General features: G+C 45.4%; 1 protein-coding gene across 4 annotated transcripts in view; it reads left to right on the plus strand.

Moving 5' to 3' along the window:
• lrrc31 (leucine rich repeat containing 31) overlaps window positions 1-19,202 on the plus strand; it is a 206,668-nt gene that overhangs the window by 6,979 nt on the left and 180,487 nt on the right. For 3 of the 4 annotated variants that reach the window (XM_072254454.1, XM_072254458.1, XM_072254456.1), the window contains exon 1: window positions 6,986-7,120. The exons of the other annotated variant lie outside the window; for it this stretch is intronic. The gene's annotated coding sequence lies outside the window, so the exon portion shown is untranslated. Of the gene's footprint in view, window positions 1-6,985; window positions 7,121-19,202 lie in introns of those variants that run through there. 4 annotated transcript variants of the gene reach the window in all.

A 19,202-nucleotide genomic window follows, 5' to 3' on the forward strand; every position in this document is an offset into this window, starting at 1 on the left:
TCCACACTGACCCCCTGGATGGAAACAGGGGTCACTGGTACCTTAGCTCTCCTCAGGTTTACCACCAGCTCCTTAGTCTTTTTCACATTAAGCTGCAGATAATTCTGCTCACGCCATGTGCCAAAGTTTCCTATCGTAGCCCTGTACTCAGCCTCATCTCCCTTGCTGATGCATCCAACTATGGCAGAGTCATCAGAAAACTTCTGAAGATGACAAGACTCTGTGCAGTAGTTGAAGTCCGAGGTGTAAATGGTGAAGAGAAAGGGAGACAAGACAGTCCCCTGTGGAGCCCCAGTGCTGCTGATCACTCTGTCGGACACACAGTGTTGCAAGCACACCTACTGTGGTCTGCCAGTCAGGTAATCAAGAATCCATGACACCAGGGAAGCATCCACCTGCATCGCTGTTAGCTTCTCCCTCAGCAGAGCAGGGCGGATGGTGTTGAACGCACTGGGGAAGTCAAAAAACATGACCCTCACAGTGCTCGCTGGCTTGTCCAGGTGGGAGTAGATTCGGTTCAGCAGGTAGACGATGGTATCCTCAACTCCTAGTCGGGGCTGGTAGGCGAACTGGAGGGGATAGTCATAGGGGATTCCATAATCCGGGGAACGGACAGGAGATTCTGTGAGCCTGATAGAGATACCCACATGGTGTGTTGCCTGCCAGGTGCCAGGGTACGGGATGTCTCGGATCGGGTTCAGAATATTCTGAAGGGGGAGGGCGAGCAGCCAGTTGTCTTGGTACATGTTGGTACCAATGACTTAGATAGGACAAGGGAGGAGGTCCTGAAGAGAGATTTCTGGGAGTTAGGAAGGAAGCTGAGAAGCAGGACCTCCAGGGTAGTAATCTCAGGATTGCTACCTGTGCCACGTGCTAGCGAGGGCAAGAGTAGTAGGATCAGGCAGATGAATGTGTGGCCGAGAGACTGGTGCAGGGGGCAGGGCTTCAGATTCTTGGATAATTGGGATCTCTTTTGGGGGAAGTATGACCTGTTCAGAATGGACAGGTTACACCTGAACCAGAAGGGGACCAATATCCTGGTGGGAAAGTTTAATAGAGCTGTTAGGGAGGGTTTAAACTAATTTGGCAGGGGGATGGGAACCGGAATGACAGAGCGGAGGAAGGGGAAAACAGAGATAAATCTAAGATAGTGAGCAGTAAAGATGTCAGGAAAGACAGGCAGGTGATGGGGCAAATTTGTAGCCATTGGGATGAGCTGCAGTGCAATAAAGTTGCTGTGAAATCAAAGTGAAAAGTACCAAATACCGGTCTTAAGGTGTTATACTTAAATGCATGCAGCATAAGGAATAAGGTAGATGATCTTGTCGTACAGCTGCAGATTGGCAGGTATGATATTGTGGCCATCATTAAGATGTGGCTAAAGGATGCATGTCTCTAGGAGCTGAACGTCCAAGGATACATGGTGTATTGGAAGGATAGGAAGGTAGGCAGAGGGGGAGGCGTGGCTTTATTGGTAAGAAATGATATTAAACCATTAGAAAGAGGTGATATAGGATCGGACGGTGCAGAATCTTTATGGGTTGAGCTAAGAAATCGCAGGGGTAAAAAGACCCTGATGGCAGTTATTTATAGGCCTCCAAACAGCTGCGATGATGTGGACTACAAATTACAACAGGAAATAGAAAAGGCTTGTCAGAAGGGCAGTGTTATGATAATTGTGGGGGATTTTAATATGTGAGTGGATTGGGAAAATCAGGTTGGCACTGGATCTCAAGAGAGAGAATTTGTAGAATGTCTGCAAGATGGCTTTCTAGAACAGCTTGTTGTTGAGCCCACTAGGGGATCGGCTGTACTGGATTGGGTATTGTGTAATGAACCGGGGGTGATTAGAGAGATTGAGGTGAAGGAACCCTTAAGAGGCAGTGATCATAACATGATTAAGTTCACTGTGAAATTTGAAAAAGAGAAGCCGAAATCTGATCTGTCGGTATTTCAGTCGAGTAAAAGAAATTACAGTGGCATGAGAGAGGAACTGGCCAAAGTTGACTGGAAAGGGCCACTGGCGGGAAGGACGGCAGAGCAGCAGTAGCTGGAGTTTATGCGAGAAGTGAGGAAGGTGCAAAACAGGTAAATTCCAAAAAAGAAGAAATTTTCGAATGGAAGAAGGATACAACCATGGTTGACAAGAGATGTCAAAGCCAAAGTTAAAGCAAAGGAGCAGGCATACAAGGAAGCAAAAATTAGTGGGAAGACAGGGGATTGGGAAGTTTTTAAAAGCTTACAAAAGGAAACTAAGAAGGTGATTCATAGGGAAAAGATTATGAAAGGAAGCTAGCAAATAATATCAAAGAGGATACTAAAAGCTTTTTTAAGTATATAAAGAGTAAAAGACAGGCGAGAGTAGATATAGGACCGATAGAAAATGATGCTGGAGAAATTGTAATGGGAGATAAGGAGATGGCAGAGGAACTGAACGAGTATTTTGCATCAGTCATCACTGAGGAAGACATCAGCAGTATACCAGACACTCAAGGGTGGCAGGGAAGAGAAGTGTGTGCAGTCACAATTACGACAGAGAAAGTACTCCGGAAGCTGAATAGTCTAAAGGTAGATAAATCTCCCGGACCAGATGGAATGCACCCTCGTTTTCTGAAGGAAGTAGCTGTGGAGATTGCGGAGGCATTAGCGATGGTCTTTCAAAAATCGATAGATTCTGGCATGGTTCCGGAGGACTGGAAGATTGCAAATGTCACTCCGCTATTTAAGAAGGGGGCAAGGAAGCAAAAAGGAAATTATAGACCCGTTAGCTTGACGTCGGTGGTTGGGAAGTTGTAGGAGTCGATTGTTAAGGCTGAGGTTACAAAGTACCTGGAGACATTAGGGTGGATCGGCAGAACTCAGCATGGATTCCTTAAAGGAAAATCCTGCCTGACAAACCAATTACAATTTTTTGTGGGAATTACCAGTAGGCTAGACAAGGGAGATGCAGTGGATGTTGTATATTTGGATTTTCAGAAGGCCTTTGACAAGGTGCCACACATGAGGCTACTTAACAAGATAAGAGCCCATGGAATTACGGGAAAGTTACATATGTGGATAGAGTGTTGGCTGATTGGCAGGAAACAGAGAGTGGGAATAAAGGGATCCTCTTCTGGTTGGCTGCCGGTTACCAGTGGTGCTCCACAGGGGTCCGTTCTTTTTACGTTGTACATCAACGATTTGGATTATGAAATAGATGGCTTTGTGGCTAAGTTTGCTGACGATATGTAGGTAGGTGGAGGGGCCGGTAGTGCTGAGGAAACAGAGTCTGCAGAGAGACTTGGATAGATTGGAAGAATGGGCAAGGAAGTGGCAAATGAAATACAATGTTGGAAAGTGTATGGTTATGCATTTTGGCAGAAGAAATAAACGGGCAGACTATTATTTAAATGGGGAGAGAATTCAAAGTTCTGAGATGCAACGGGACTTGGGAGTCCTCGTACAGGATACCCTTAAGGTTAACCTCCAGGTTGAGTCGGTGGTGAAGAAGGCGAATGCAATGTTGGCATTCATTTCTGGAGGAATAGAGTATAGGAGCAGGGATGTGATGTTGAGGCTGTATAAGGCGCTGGTGAGACCTCACTTGGAGTACCGTGGGCAGTTTTGGTCTCCTTATTTAAGAAAGGATGTGTTGACGTTGGAGAGGGTACAGAGAAGATTCACTAGGATGATTCCGGGAATAAGAGCGTTAACATATGAGGAACGTTTGTCCGCTCTTGGACTGTATTCCTTGGAGTTTAGAAGAATGAGGGGAGACCTCATAGAAACACTTTGAATGTTGAAAGGCATGGTCAGAGTGGATGTGGCAAAGTTGTTTCCCATGATGGGGGAGTCTAGTACGAGAGGGCATGACTTGAGGATTGAAGGGCGCCTATTCAGAACAGAAATGCAAAGAAATTCTTTTAGTCAGAGGGTGGTGAATCTATGGAATTTGTTGCCGCGGGCAGCAGTGGAGGCCAAGTCATTGGGTGTATTTAAGGCAGAGATTGATAGATATATGAGTAGCCAGGGCATCAAAGGTTATGGTGAGAAGGCGAGGCAGTGGGACTAAATGGGAGAATGGATCAGCTCATGATTGAATGGCGGAGTAGACTCCATGGGCCGAATGGCTGACTTCTGCTTGTTTGTCTCATGGTCTTATGGTTAATTCTTCTTAAATCTCTTATGAGGCTTTTTGATGGGGAGTCAAAACTGCCCATCTCATCCGGCACCGGCTTATCTGCCATCGAGGATATATATACAGAAAGGTGCCGGGAAAAGGGCCAGTAACATCAAGAAAGGATCTCACCAATTAATGATTTAGATGAAAGGATTAAAAGTAACATTAGCAAATTTGCAGATGACACAAAGCTGGGTGGCAGTGTGAAATGTGCGGAGGATGTTGAGATAATGCAGGATGACTTGGACAGGTTGGGTGAGTGGGCAGATGTATAGCAGATGGAGTTTAATGTGGACAAATGTGAGGTTATCCACTTTGGTGGCAAGAACAGGAAGGCAGATTACTATATGAATGGTGTCAAGTTAGGAAAAGGGGAAGTACGAAGAGATCGAGGTGTCCTTGTTCATCAGTCACTGAAAGTAAGCATGCAGGTACAGCAGGCAGTGAAGAAAGCAAATGGCATGTTGGCCTTCATAACAAGGGGAGTTGAGTATAGGTGCAAATGGGTCCTTCTGCAGTTGTACAGGGCCCTGGTGAGACCACACCTGGAGTATTGTGTACAGCTTTAGTCTCCAAATTTGAGGGATTGCTAGTGAGGGAGTGCCATTGAGGGAGTGCAGCGGAGTTTCACAAGGTTAATTCCTGTTGAAAGATGTTGAAAGGTTAGGGTGACTGGGCTTGTATACAGCAGAATTTAGAAGGATAAGAGGGGATCTGTTTGAAACATATAAGATTATTAAGGGATTGGACACGCTAGAAGCAAGAAACATGTTCCCGATTTTGGGGGAGTCCAGAACAAGAGGCCACAATTTGAGAATAAGGGGTAGGCCATTTAGAACGGAGTTGAGGAAAAACTTTTTCACCCAGACAGTTGTGGATCTGTGGAATGCTCTGCCTCAGAAGGCAGTGGAGGCCAATTCTCTGGATGCTTTCAAGAAAGAGTTAGATCGAGCTCTTAATGATAGCGTAGTCAAGGGATATGGGGAGAAGGTAGGAACGGGGTACTGATTATGGATGATCGGTCATGATCACCATGATCACAGTGAATGGTGATGGTGGCTCGAAGGGCCGAGTGGCCTACTCCTGCACCTATTGTCTATTGTCACCTTGCTCATGGACTGTTTGTCCCACTCCCTTTAGGGAGGAGGCTACGTAGCATCCACATCTGGACCACCAGACTCAAAAACAGCTACTTTCCCCAAGCAGTAAGGCAGATCAACACTCCCACCCACTAACTCACCCCTCCACACGCCCAACCACCACTAAGGCAGATTACTATCTGAATGGTGTAAAGTTAGGAAAAGGGGAAGTACAACAAGATCTAGGTGTCCTTGTTCATCAGTAACTGAAAGTAAGCATGCAGGTACAGCAGGCAGTGAAGAAAGCTAATGGCATGCTGGCCTTCATAACAAGGGGAATTGAGTACAGGAGCAGAGAGGTCCTTCTGCAGTTGTACAGGGCCCTGGTGAGACCACACCTGGAATATTGCGTACAGTTTTAGTCTCCAGATTTGAGGAAGGACATTCTAGCTATTGAGGGAGTGCAGCGTAGGTTCACGAGGTTAATTCCCGGGATGAAGGGACTGTCATATAGATTGGAGTGACTGGGGTTGTATACACTGGAATTTAGAAAGATGAGAGGGGATCTTATTGAAACATATAAGATTATTAAGGGATTGTACACTCTTGAGGCAGGAAACATATTCCTGATGTTGGGGGAGTCCAGAACCAGAAGCCACAGTTTAAGAATAAGGGGTAGACAATTTAGAACGGAGTTGAGGAAAAACTTTTTCACGCAGAGGGTTGTGGTTCTGTGGAATGCTCTGCCTCAGAAGGCAGTGGAGGCCAGTTCTCTGGATTTTTTCAAAAAAGAGTTAGATAGAGCTCTTAAAGATAGCGGAGTGAAGGGATATGGGGAGAAGGCAGGAAAAGGATACTGACCGTGGTGATCAGCCATGATCACAGTGAATGGTGGTGCTGGCTTGAAGGGCTGAATGGCCTATTCCTGCACCTATTGTTTATTGTCTATACTTTATCATTTCCTGTCAGTCTGTTCCTGTGCCTAGCATCAATTTTTAGGCACACAATCAATCTTTATATATAAGGTAACTCGCAAACATGAGGAAATCTGCAGATGCTGGAATTTCAAGCAACACACATAAAAGTTGCTAGTGAACGCAGCAGGCCAGGCAGCATCTATTGGAAGAGATACAGTCCTGACGAAGGGTCTCGGCCCTTATGTATTTATATTTATTGTGTTTTATTGTTATTGTGTTCTTTAACTTACTGATTTTTTTGTATGTGCTGTGTCAGTTCTGGAGTAACAATCATCTTGTTCTCCTTTACACTTGTGTACTGGAAATTACATTAAACCATCTTCAATCTTTAAGTCATTTTATTGTAAGGTTTAGTCTGTCAATGTTTTGTGATGGGAGATGAGGAAGTTGGTTGGCCTGGGATCAATTTAAAGAGAAGCAAAGTCTTGATAAGATTCGTAAACACGAGGAATTCTGCAGATGCTGGAATTTCAAGCAACACACATAAAAGTTGCTGGTGAACACAGCAGGCCAGGCAGCATCTCTAGGAAGAGGTACAGTCGACGTTTCGGGCAGAGACCCTTAGTCAGGACTAACTGCAGGAAGAACTAGTAAGAGATTTGAAAATGGGAGGGGGATAAGATTCCAGTGGTTCTGACACAAGTATAATCACTTGCATCTCTTGAGAATGGTGCTAGTTTAATTAGTCGCTGAGTAGATTGTTCTCTGCAGGGATCCTTAGGTAATGCGCCTCGTTGCTCAGCGCGCTGCTTCCTGGGAGACACTGCAAATCCGGAGTCACCTGGGACCGAAACGAGATCCCAGCCCCGGTCGTAAAATCCTGGTCCCGGTTCGGCTGAAATTTCGCCCGGGATCTTCGGTTAGAGCTGCTCAGCTTCCTGAGAGAGACGAGAGGAACTAATCCGGTAGGATCGCGCTCCCGATCTGGGTTTCTGATTCACTTTCGTTTAGTTAGTTAAAGAGGGAGAAGGAGGAGTTCCTGCTTGATGTTTAGACAGTGAAGTGTACAGACAGGTTTGTACTCCTGGCTGTCGTTTCCTTCTCGGACCAATCTTGTTCTTTGGGCTGGTGTAAACACTCTGGGCTCCGATTCTCGCTCAGGAATAGCAATTAGCATCGCCAACAAATAGAGTTAGCTGACGACTTGATTTTAAAAAAAAGTTCAGTGCTTTTCTTTCGAATTGGGGACAATACTCCGAGGAGGCACGGACTAGATGGGCCGTTCTGTGCTGTATTTTTCCATGACTATGACTCAGGTTGTGCCACTTTGTTGTCTCGAATGGAAACCAGCTATTTAAACAAAAAGGTTTGGATGAAAATAACCTGTGGGAGAAGCAAAAGTTGATGAACAGACACCAAATCTGTATCTGAGCCTGAGTCAGAACGTGCAGCGTCCAGTCCCGCACTGAAACATGGTTCGGGCCCTTCAGCCCTACTAATCCAGTCCGACTACGGTGCCGGTTCCGAATTGAGTTACAGATCAATTTTTATTGCACAATACTGAAGTAGAAAGTGGAAAATTAGCCAAACAAGAAACAGCCCATCCCGACGCATTTCAAATCATAGTCGGAGACTTTTAAACCCGGCTTTTTTGAAGAAATCCCTGCCCAATTACTGTCCGCATATAACCTGTAGCACTAGAGGTCCCAAGACATTAGACTAAGCTAAGTCCATAAAATAAAGGAGCAGAATTAGACCATTCGGCTCATCGAGTCTGCTCTGCTATTTCAACGAACATAGAAATCTACAGCACATTACAGGCCCTTCGGCCCACAAAGTTGTGCCGACCATGTAACCTACTCTAGAAATTGCCCATAATTTCCCTATCGCATAGCCCTCTGTTTTTCTAAGCTCCATGGAGCTATCGAAGAGTCTCTTAAAAGACCCCATTGTATCTGCCTCTACCACCGTCACTGGGCAGTGCAGTCCACACCCACCACTCTCTGTGTGGAAAAACGTACCTCTGACATCCCCTTTTACCTACTTCCAACCACCTTTAAATTATGTCACCTTGTCTTAGCAATTCCAGCCCCGGGAAAAAGCCTCTGGCTATTCACATAAACAATGCCTCTCATCATCTTATACACCTGTATGAGGTCACCTCTCATCCTCCGTTGCTCCAAGGGAAAAAGGCCGAGTTCACTCATCCTATTCTCATTAGGCATGCTCCCCAATCCAGGCAACATCCTTGTAAATCTCCTTTGCATCCTTCCTATGGTTTCCACAGCCTTCCTATGGTTTCCACATCCTTCCAATAGTGAGGTGACCAGAATTGAACACAGAACTCCGAGTGGGGTCTTACTAAGGTCTTGTATAGCTGCAAAATTACCTCATGGCTCTTGAACTTAATCCCCTGGTTGATGAAGGCCAACATGCTATATGTCTTCTTCTTAACAACACTGTCAACCTGAGCAACAGCTTTGAGTGTCCCATGGACATGGACCCCAAGAACTCGCTGATCCAACACACTGCCAAGAGTCTTAGCATTAATATTATATTCTGTCTTCAAATTTGACCTACCGAAATTAACCACTTCACATTTATCTGGGTTGAAGTCTATCTACCACTTTTCAACCTGATTATGCATCCTGTCAATGTCCCACTGTAACCTCTGACAACCCTCCAGACTATCCACAACACCCCCATGTTGTGTCATCAGCAAACTTACTAACCCACCCTTCTATTTCCTCATCCAGGGCATTTATAAAAATCACGAAGAGAAGGGGTTCCAGAACAGATCCCTGTGGAATGCCACTGGTTGCCGTCCTCCATGTCGTCCTTCATTAGATTGAGGGGGGATCTGATTGAAACGTATAAGATCCTAAAGGGATTGGACAGGCTAGATGCAGGAAGATTGTTCCCGATGTTGGGGAAGTCCAGAACGAGGGGTCACAGTTTGAGGATAGAGGGGAAGCCTTTTAGGACCGAGATTAGGAAAAACTTCTTCACACAGAGAGTGGTGAATCTGTGGAATTCTCTGCCACAGGAAACAGTTGAGGCCAGTTCATTGGCTATATTTAAGAGGGAGTTAGATGTGGCCCTTGTGGCTACGGGGGTCAGGGGGTATGGAGGGAAGGCTGGGGCGGTGTTCTGAGTTGGATGATCAGCCATGATCATAATAAATGGCGGTGCAGGCTCGAAGGGCCGAATGGCCTACTCCTGCACCTATTTTCTATGTTTCTATGTTTCTATGTAGAATACAAACCATCTACACCCACCCTTTGCCTTCTGTGGGCAAGCCAATTCTGGATCCACTAAGCAAGCTCTCCTTGGATCCCATGCCTCCTTACTTTGTAAAGGATCCTTGCATGGGGAATGTTATCAAATGCCTTCTGTAACCCATATACACTACATCCACTGCTCTACCTTCATCAATGTTTTTTGTTACATCCTCAAAGAATTCAATCAGGTTCGTAAGACATGACCAGCCCTTGACAAAACCATGTTGACTATCCCTAATCAGATTATGTCTCTCCAAATGCTCATAAATCCTGCCTCTCAGGATCTTCTCCAACAACTTGCCCACCACTGAAGTAAGACTCACTGGTCTATAATTTCCTGGGTTATCTCTGCTCCCTTTCTTGAACAAGGGAACAATGTTTGCAACCTTGTAATCTGCTGGTACTTCTTCTGTCCAGATTAATGATGCAAAGATCATCGCCGGAGGCTCAGCAATCTCCTCCCTCACTTCCCACAGTAGCCTGGGGTACATCTTGTCTGGTCCCAGTGATTTATCTAACTTAATATCTTTCAAAAGCACCAGCGCATCCTCTTTCTTAATGTCTATACACTCAAGCCTTTCAGTCTGCTGTAAGTCATCCCCATAATTGTCAAGGCCCTTTTCCCTGGTGAATACTGAAGCAAAGTATTCATTAAGTACCTCAGCTACCTCCTCCAACTCCATGTACACGTTTCCACTATTGCACCTGATTGGTCCTATTCTCACACTGCTCATCCTCTTGCTCTTCGCATACTTGTAGAATGCCTTGGGGTTTTCCTTAATCCTGCTCACCAAGGCCTTCTCATGGTCCGTTCTAGCTCTCCTAACTTCATTCTTGAGTTCCTTCCTGGCACCCTTGTAATTTTCTAAAGCTTTAATAGTACCTAGTTTTGTAAGCTTTTCTTCTTAACTAGATTTTCTACATCCTTTTTTACACCATGGTTCTTTTACCCTACCATTCTTTCCCTACCTCAATGGAACATACCTCTGCAGAACGCCATGCAAATGTACATTTCTGCCGTGCATTTCCCGAGAGCATCTGCTCCCAATTTATGTTCCCAAGTTCCTGTCGAATAACATCATATTTCCCAATTAAGTGTTTTCCCAAATTGTCTGCTCCTATATCTCCAGTGTTATGGCAAAGGAGATAAAGTTGTGATCACTAACTCCAAAGTTGTCTCCCACCGAGAGATCTGACACCTGATGAGGTTCACTTCCCAATACCAGATCAAGTACAGCCTATCCTCTAGTTGGCTTTTCTGCATATTGCATCAGGAAACCTTCCTGAACACACCTAATAAACTCCACCCCATCCAAACTCTTTGCTGTAAGGAGATGCAAGTCAATATTCGGAAAGTTAAAATCACCCATCACAACAAGCCTATTATTATTGAATCGTTCCAGAATCTGCCTCCCTCTCTGATCCTCAATGTCTCTATTACTATTGGAGTGTCTATAAAAAACACCCAAAGTTCTTGCCCCCTTCCTGTTTCTGACTTCCACCCACAATAACTCGGTAGACAATCCCTCCATGAATTCCTCCTTTTCTGCAGCCGTGAGACCTTCCCTGATTAACAATGCCACTCCCCCACCTCTTTTGCCTCCCTCCCTGTCCTTTTTGAAATATCTAAAATCCTACACACCCAGCATCCATTCCTGCCTTTGAGTTATCCAAGTCTCTGTAATGGCCATAACGTCATAGTTCCACATATTGATCGGCGTTCTAAGTTCATTTGCCTTGCTTATGATACTCCTTGCATTAAAATAGACTCATGTCAAACCATCTGGCTGTGCATTTTTGCTCTATCATCTGTCTGTCCTTCCTCATAAACTCCCTACAAGCTGTCTCTGCTTGTGCACCAACTGTCCCATCCTTTGTCTTTTTGCTTTGATTCCCAGGCCCCTGCAAATCCAGTTTAAACCCTCCCCAAAAGCGTTAGCAAACCTTCCCCCAGGATATTGGTTCCTCTCCAGTTCAGGTGCAACTTGTCCCACTTGTATAGGTCACCCTTTCCCAAGTAAAGGTTCCAATGATGCAAAAACTTGAAACACTGCCCACTGGACCATCTCCTCAGCTTCTTTCATCTGTGCTATCTTTGTGTTCTGACCTTCCCTAGCTCATGGCACCACGAGTAATTGGGAGATTACTACCATAGAAACAATAGAAAAACTACAGCACAGAAACAGGCCCTTTGGCCCTTCTTGGCTGTGCCGAACCATTTTCTGCCTAGTCCCACTGACCTGCACACGGACCATATCCCTCCATACACCTCCCATCCATGTATCTATCCAATTTATTCTTAAATGTTAAAAAATAACCCACATTTACCACCTTGTCTGGCAGCTCATTCCATACTCCCACCACTCTCTGTGTGAAGAAGCCCCCCCTAATATTCCCTTTAAACTTTTCCCCCCTCACCCTTAACCCATGTCCTCTGGTTTTTTTCTCCCCTTGCCTCAGTGGAAAAAGCCTGCTTGCATTCATTCTATCTATACCCATCATAATTTTATATACCTCTATCAAATCTCCCCTCATTCTTCTACGCTCCAGGGAATAAAGTCCTAACCTATTCAACCTTTCTCTGTAACTGAGTTTCTCAAGTCCCAGCAACATCCTTGTAAATCTTCTCTGCACTCTTTCAACCTTATTTATATCCTTCCTGTAATTGGAAGGATATAAATAAGGTCCTGCTGTTTAGCCTCCTTCCTAACTCCCTTAACTAACTGTGCAGGACCTCTACCCCTCTCCTGCCTATGTCATTGACTTATTTCTTCCTTTACCTCTATTGGTGTTCACCCATGTTCTCTCCGAATCCTGCGCTCTGGGTGTAACCACCTGCTCAAAAATCATATCAATTGCTCTGCCTCTTGGTTGATCCTAAGTTCACCAAGCTCCAGCTCGTTAATGTGGTCTTTCAGTAGCTGGAGTTGGCTGCAGTTCTCGCAGGTGTAGTCACCAGGGAAACGATCAGATTCCATGAATTTCCACATCCTACAGGAGGAGCATTCTTCTGCCGTATCTGCCATTCTGCCTGCACTGTACAATGGGCAACCAAGACCAAATCTTCTAACCTGTTTCTTTGGCCTCGGCCTCTCCTCATCAAAGCCTCGTGAGCCTGGCACTCCTACTTTCACTGCTGGCCTGCCTTCAACAACCATTTCATCATGGTCAATCCATTTCCCTCTCAGCCCCATTCTCCTGACCTCTCCCTGTAACCCTGACTAATCAAGAACCTTTCAACCTCTGTCTTAAATATACTCAATGATTTAGCCTTCACAGCTGCCTGAATTCCACAGATTCACCACTCTCAAGCTAAAGAAATTCCCCCTCATCTCTGTCCAGTGCTGAGGAAGGATGGGCAAAAAGAATGGCAGATGGAATATAACGTTGGGGTATGTATGATAATGCATTTTGGTAAAAGGAACAATAGTGTGGACTATTATCTAAATGGGGAGAAGGTTCAAACATCAGAGGTGCAGAGGGACTTAGGAATCCTCATGCGAAATTAACCTTCAGGGAGTTTACAGGTTGAGTCTGTAGTAAAGCAAGCAAATGCAATGTTAGCACTTATCTAAAGGGAAATAGAATATAAAAGCAAGGAGATAATGCTGAGCCTTTATTAGAGACTAATTAGGATTCACTTGGAGTATTGGAGTTTTGGTCCCCATATCTCAGAGTGGATGTATTGTCATTGGAGAGAATCCAGAGGAGGTTCATGAGGCTGATTCCGAGAATGAAGGGGGTTAACATATGAGGCGCATTTGGCAGGTTTGGGCTGTACTCACTAGAATTTAGAAGAATTGGGGGTCTCATTGAAACCTATCGCATGTTGAAGGGACTAGATAAGGTGTATGTGGAGAGGATGTTTGCTATGGTGAGGGTATCCAGAAATAGAGGGCAGAGCCTCAAAATTGAGGGGTGACCATCTAGAACAGAGGTAAGGAGGAATCTTTTTTAGTCAGAGAGTAGTAAATGTGGAATGTTCTGCCACAGACTGTGGTGAAGGCCAAGTCTGTGCGTATATTTAAGGTGTAAGCTAATCGTTTCCTGATCTGTCAGGGTATCAAAGGATATGGTGAGAAGGTAGGCGTATGGGGTTAAGTGGGATCTGGGATCAGACATGATAGAATGTGGGAGCAGACTTGATGGGCTGAATGGCCTAATTCTGCTCCTATGTCTTATGGTCCAAAGTCCCTCTATTCTGAGGCTGTGTTCTGTGGTTCTCAACTCCCCCACCATAGGAAACATACACTCTGTCGAGGCCTTTCAATTTTCAATGAGATCTCCCCTCTTTCTTCGGAATTTCACTGAGTATAGGCCCAGAGCCATCAAACGCTGCTCATGTAATAAGCCTTTCAATCCTGGAATCATTTTTGTGAACTTTCTTTGAACCCTCTCCAAGGACAGCACATCCTTTCTTAGAGCAGAGGCTCAAAGCTGCTCACTCGTATCTGTGAGGCTTTACCAGTGCCTCTTAAAGCCTCAACATTACATCCTTGCTTGTACATTCTAGTACTCCATAGAACCAGGACAGAAAACAGGCCATTCGGCCCTTCTAGTCTATGCCGAAACTTTATTCCACAAGCCGTACCACAATCGAGTCTCGTTTACATTCGGTACCGGCCCAAGGCTGCTACACACATCCTCACAAGCAGCTCGAAATGTTGGGTGCACAGACAATGCCCCCATGAACTCCAGGTTCACTAACTAATCATTGTCTTCAGGATAATCACTGGCACTGGTACCCCAAATCTCCAGTGCCATTAATGTTGTCAAGGGTAAATGCTTCAGACACCGGTTGTAAAACAAACTGTAAAACAACCTGATCTGCGCCCGGGTGTCGAGGATGGCTTTAGCATAGCTTCCATCTATCTGAAACCACACACGGGGGCGTGGTCCCTCTAAGCCTTCAGGAATAGGGTCTTTTCTTTTCGGAGGTTCCTTGGTACGTGGCTGGGAATGTGCTCCCCCAGAGACCCCAAGCTGTTCCCCCACTGGGCCTCCACTAAGTTTCCCGACACCTCTCTGATCAGCTGAACAACTGAGGGAGAGGCTGATCCTCTGAAATGATCCCCTTGGCACTGCAAGCAAATTAGCTGCCCTCCTAGCCAGAGAAGATACACTGAAAGCTTTTCCCCTGCTTTCAGATAACTGGCAGCTGTCACAGTTCTAACACCATCAACAGCCTGCCTTCTCAAACTTTCAACCAATCCCTGTTGCTCTCCCTCAACCGAGCACTGCCACTCATCTATCAACTGAGAGATCCGCTCTGCCCACGTCTCGTACACTTCTGCCCCTTTAGGAGTGGACAATATCCCAAAAGCCAGGCGGAGCCTGCCATAGCTGGAACACTTATTCTCAGACACTATCTCTGAGTCAGACCACTCTTTCCTCTCTCTCCTAACAGTATGGACGGCCCCTGGTCCCACCACCAACACGCATGCAGTAATAACCAACAATCCCACAGAGACACATATTACTAACCGCAATCCCACAGAGACACATATTACTAACCGCAATCCCACAGAGACACAGCAGCACTGATTTAAACAGGGCAATCACGCAGCACAGCATTGAATTCAATCTTGGACAAAGCCCCCAAATGTAGCCCCCCCCCCCCGGGTAAGCCTCAGGGTTGCTCAACTCGCTTTTGTCCAGGGGAAGCAGCCCTCGGCCCCGCCAAACTGGGTAATTAAGCTTGTGTGGATGCTGTGTGATGTACCTCACCCCGCCAAATAACAGACAATACACCATACACGATTAAATGATTACAATTTATAGATATTACTGGAACTATGTAATTAACAGAGAGAAAATATAAAAGGAAAGGAAAAGGCACCAACCTTATCAAAGTTCAACCTCTTCGTGCACAAACAGTTGGAGCTCTAGTAACGGTCCTCCCTTCACCATTCGATTCCCTCTGACCACCTCGACCCGCCGCCTGGGACCAACCACGGTGGTTGACCAGACGCTCCACATGAGTCTGTCTCCGTCTACTCTCCTCGCCGAAGATCCTGGACCTTGGACTCCAACTCGGGGTCCGCCCTGTCGGCTAGCTCACAGCATTGCATCCACTCTCTCTCTCTCTCTCTCCATTGCACCTTCTCCCCCAAAACCCACGCATCACAATAGCTTATAGACGCACAAAAAAGAATAACATCTATCCCAATCGGTTAGCAAATGAATACAACTCTTTTTATAACCCAAACAAGCTGCTAGAGAGAGAACTTTCTCAGCAGTTAACATAACAAAGAAGCCATTTTGATTAGCCTACGCGGTAACATAAAAGAAGAAACCCCTTACACATATACGCTATGCCAGTTTCCTGAGTAAATACTGATGCAAAAAAAAACTGTTTAAGATCTCCCCCATCTCGTGAGGCTCCACACGTAAACAACCACAATGATCTTCTAGGGGACCAATTTTGTCCCTTACTATCCTTTTAATATACTTGTAGAAACCCTTCGTGTTTACCTTCATATTATCTGCCAAAGCAACCTCATGTCTTCTTTTTGCCTTCCCGATTTCTTTCTTTAGTATTTTCTTACATTTTGAATACTTTTCAAGTACCTCATTTGTTCTTTGTTGCCTATGTCTTCTATAACCTCTCTTTTTTTCTTAACCAGATCGCCAATATCTCTTGAAAACCAAGGTTCCCTATGCCTGTTAACTTTGCCTTTAATCCTGGCAGAAACATGCAAACTCTGCACTCTCAAAATTTGGCCTTTGAATGCCTTCCACATACTGAACACATCCTTGCCAGAAAACAACTTATCCCAGTCGGCTCTTCCTAGATCTTTTCTCATCTCCACAAAATTGGCCCTTCTCCAATTTAGAACCTCAACTCAAGGACCAGACCTATCGTTATCCAGAATTAAAGGCATTTAAAGGTTGCATGGATGAACTGCAACAAATGTTCATCCCAGTTTGGCAAAAGAATAAATCAAGGAAGGTAGTGCACCCGTGGCTGACAAGAGAAATTAGGGATAGTATCAATTCCAAAGAAGCAGTATACAAATTAGCCAGAGAAAGTGGCTCACCTGAGGACTGGGAGAAATTCAGAGTTCAGCAGAGGAGGACAAAGGGCTTAATTAGGAAGGGGAAAAAAGATTATGAGAGAAAACTGGCAGGCAACATAAAAACGGACTGTAAAAGCTTTTATAGGTATGTAAAAAGGAAAAGACTGGTAAAGACAAATGTAGGTCCCCTGCAGGCAGAAACAGGTGAGTTGATTATGGGGAGCAAGGACATGGCAGACCAATTGAATAATTACTTTGGTTCTGTCTTCACTAAGGAGGACATAAATAATCTTCCAGAAATAGTAGGGGACAGAGGGTCCGGTGAGATGGAGGAACTGAGCGAAATACATGAAGTGGTGTTAGGTAAATTGAAGGGATTGAAGGCAGATAAATCCCCAGGGCCAGATGGTCTGCATCCCAGGGTGCTTAAGGAAGTAGCCCAAGAAATAGTGGATGCATTAGTGATAATTTTTCAAAACTCATTAGATTCTGGACTAGTTCCTGAGGATTGGAGGGTGGCTAATGTAACTCCCCTTTTTAAAAAAGGAGGGAGAGAGAAACCAGGGAATTATAGACCGGTTAGCCTAACGTCGGTGGTGGGGAAACTGCTGGAGTCAGTTATCAAGGATGTGATAACAGCACATTTGGAAAGTGGTGAAATGATCGAACAAAGTCAGCATGGATTTGTGAAAGGAAAATCATGTCTGACGAATCTCATAGAATTTTTTGAGGATGTAACTAGTAGAGTGGATAGGGGAGAACCAGTGGATGTGGTATATTTGGATTTTCAGAAGGCTTTTGACAAGATCCCACACAGGAGATTAGTGTGCAAACTTAAAGCACACGGTATTGGGGGTAAGGTATTGGTGTGGGTGGAGAGTTGGTTAGCAGACAGGAAGCAAAGAGTGGGAATAAACGGGACCTTTTCAGAATGGCAGGCAGTGACTAGTGGGGTACCGCAAGGCTCAGTGCTGGGACCCCAGTTGTTTACAATATATATTAATGACTTGGATGAGGGAATTAAATGCAGCATCTCCAAGTTTGCGGATGACACGAAGCTGGGTGGCAGTGTTAGCTGTGAAGAGGATGCTAAGAGGATGCAAGGTGACTTGGATAGGTTGGGTGAGTGGGCAAATTCATGGCAGATGCAATTTAATGTGGATAAATGTGAAGTTATCCACTTTGGTGGCAAAAATAGGAAAACAGATTATTATCTGAATGGTGGCCGATTAGGAAAAAGGGAGGTGCAACGTGACCTGGGTGTCATTATACACCAGTCATTGAAAGTGGGCATGCAGGTACAGCAGGCGGTGAAAAAGGCGAATGGTATGCTGGCATTTATAGCGAGAGGATTTGAGTACAGGAGCAGGGAGGTACTACTGCAGTTGTACAAGTCCTTGGTGAGACCGCACCTGGAGTATTGTGTGCAGTTTTGGTCCTCTAATCTGAGAAAAGACATCCTTGCCATAGAGGGAGTACAGAGAAGGTTCACCAGATTGATTCCTGGGATGGCAGGACTTTCATATGAAGAAAGAATGGATGAATTGGGCTTGTACTCGTTGGAATTTAGAAGATTGAGGGGAGATCTGATTGAAACGTATAAGATCCTTAAGGGATTGGACAGGCTAGATGCAGGAAGATTGTTCCCGATGTTGGGGAAGTCCAGAACGAGGGGTCACAGTTTGAGGATAGAGGGGAAGCCTTTTAGGACCGAGATTAGGAAAAACTTCTTCACACAGAGAGTGGTGAATCTGTGGAATTCTCTGTCACAGGAAACAGTTGAGGCCAGTTCATTGGCTATATTTAAGAGGGAGTTAGATATGGCCCTTGTGGCTACGGGGGTCAGGGGGTATGGAGGGAAGGCTGGGGCGGTGTTCTGAGTTGGATGATCAGCCATGATCATAATAAATGGCGGTGCAGGCTCGAAGGGCTGAATGGCCTACTCCTGCACCTATTTTCTATGTTTCTATTAACTTGAAACTAATGACATTATGGTCACTGGACCCAAAATGTTTGCCTACACATACTTCTGTCACCTGATCTGTCTGGTTCCCTAATAGGCGATCAAGTATTGCAGCCTCTCTCGTTGGTACCTCTATATATTCAACACCATCCGCCCTGCTGTGCTGGGGGACAAGCTGGCAGCGATGCAGGTGGATGCTTCCCTGGTATCATGGATTCTTGATTACCTGACTGGCAGACCACAGTACGTGTGCTTGCAACACTGTGTGTCCGACAGAGTGATCAGCAGCACTGGGGCTCCACAGGGGACTGTCTTGTCTCCCTTTCTCTTCACCATTTACACCTCGGACTTCAACTACTGCACAGAGTCTTGTCATCTTCAGAAGTTTTTGGATGACTCTGCCATAGTCGGTTGCATCAGCAAGGGAGATGAGGTTGAGCACAGGGCTACGGTAGGAAACTTTGGCACATGGTGTGAGCAGAATTATCTGCAGCTTAATGTGAAAAAGACTAAGGAGCTGGTGGTAGACCTGAGGAGAGATAAGGTACCGGTGACCCCTGTTTCCATCCAGGGGGTCAGTGTGGACATGGTGGAGGATTACAAATACCTGGGGATATGAATTGACGATAAACTGGACTGGTCAAAGAACACTGAGGCTGTCTACAAGAAAGGTCAGAGCCGTCTCTATTTCCTGAGGAGACTGAGGTGCTTTAACATCTGCCGGACGATGCTGAGGATGTTCTACGAGTCTGTGGTGGCCAGTGCTATCATGTTTGCTGTTGTG

Source organism: Mobula birostris, chromosome 4 (genome assembly GCF_030028105.1).
Source record: "Mobula birostris isolate sMobBir1 chromosome 4, sMobBir1.hap1, whole genome shotgun sequence".
NCBI lineage: Eukaryota > Metazoa > Chordata > Chondrichthyes > Myliobatiformes > Myliobatidae > Mobula > Mobula birostris.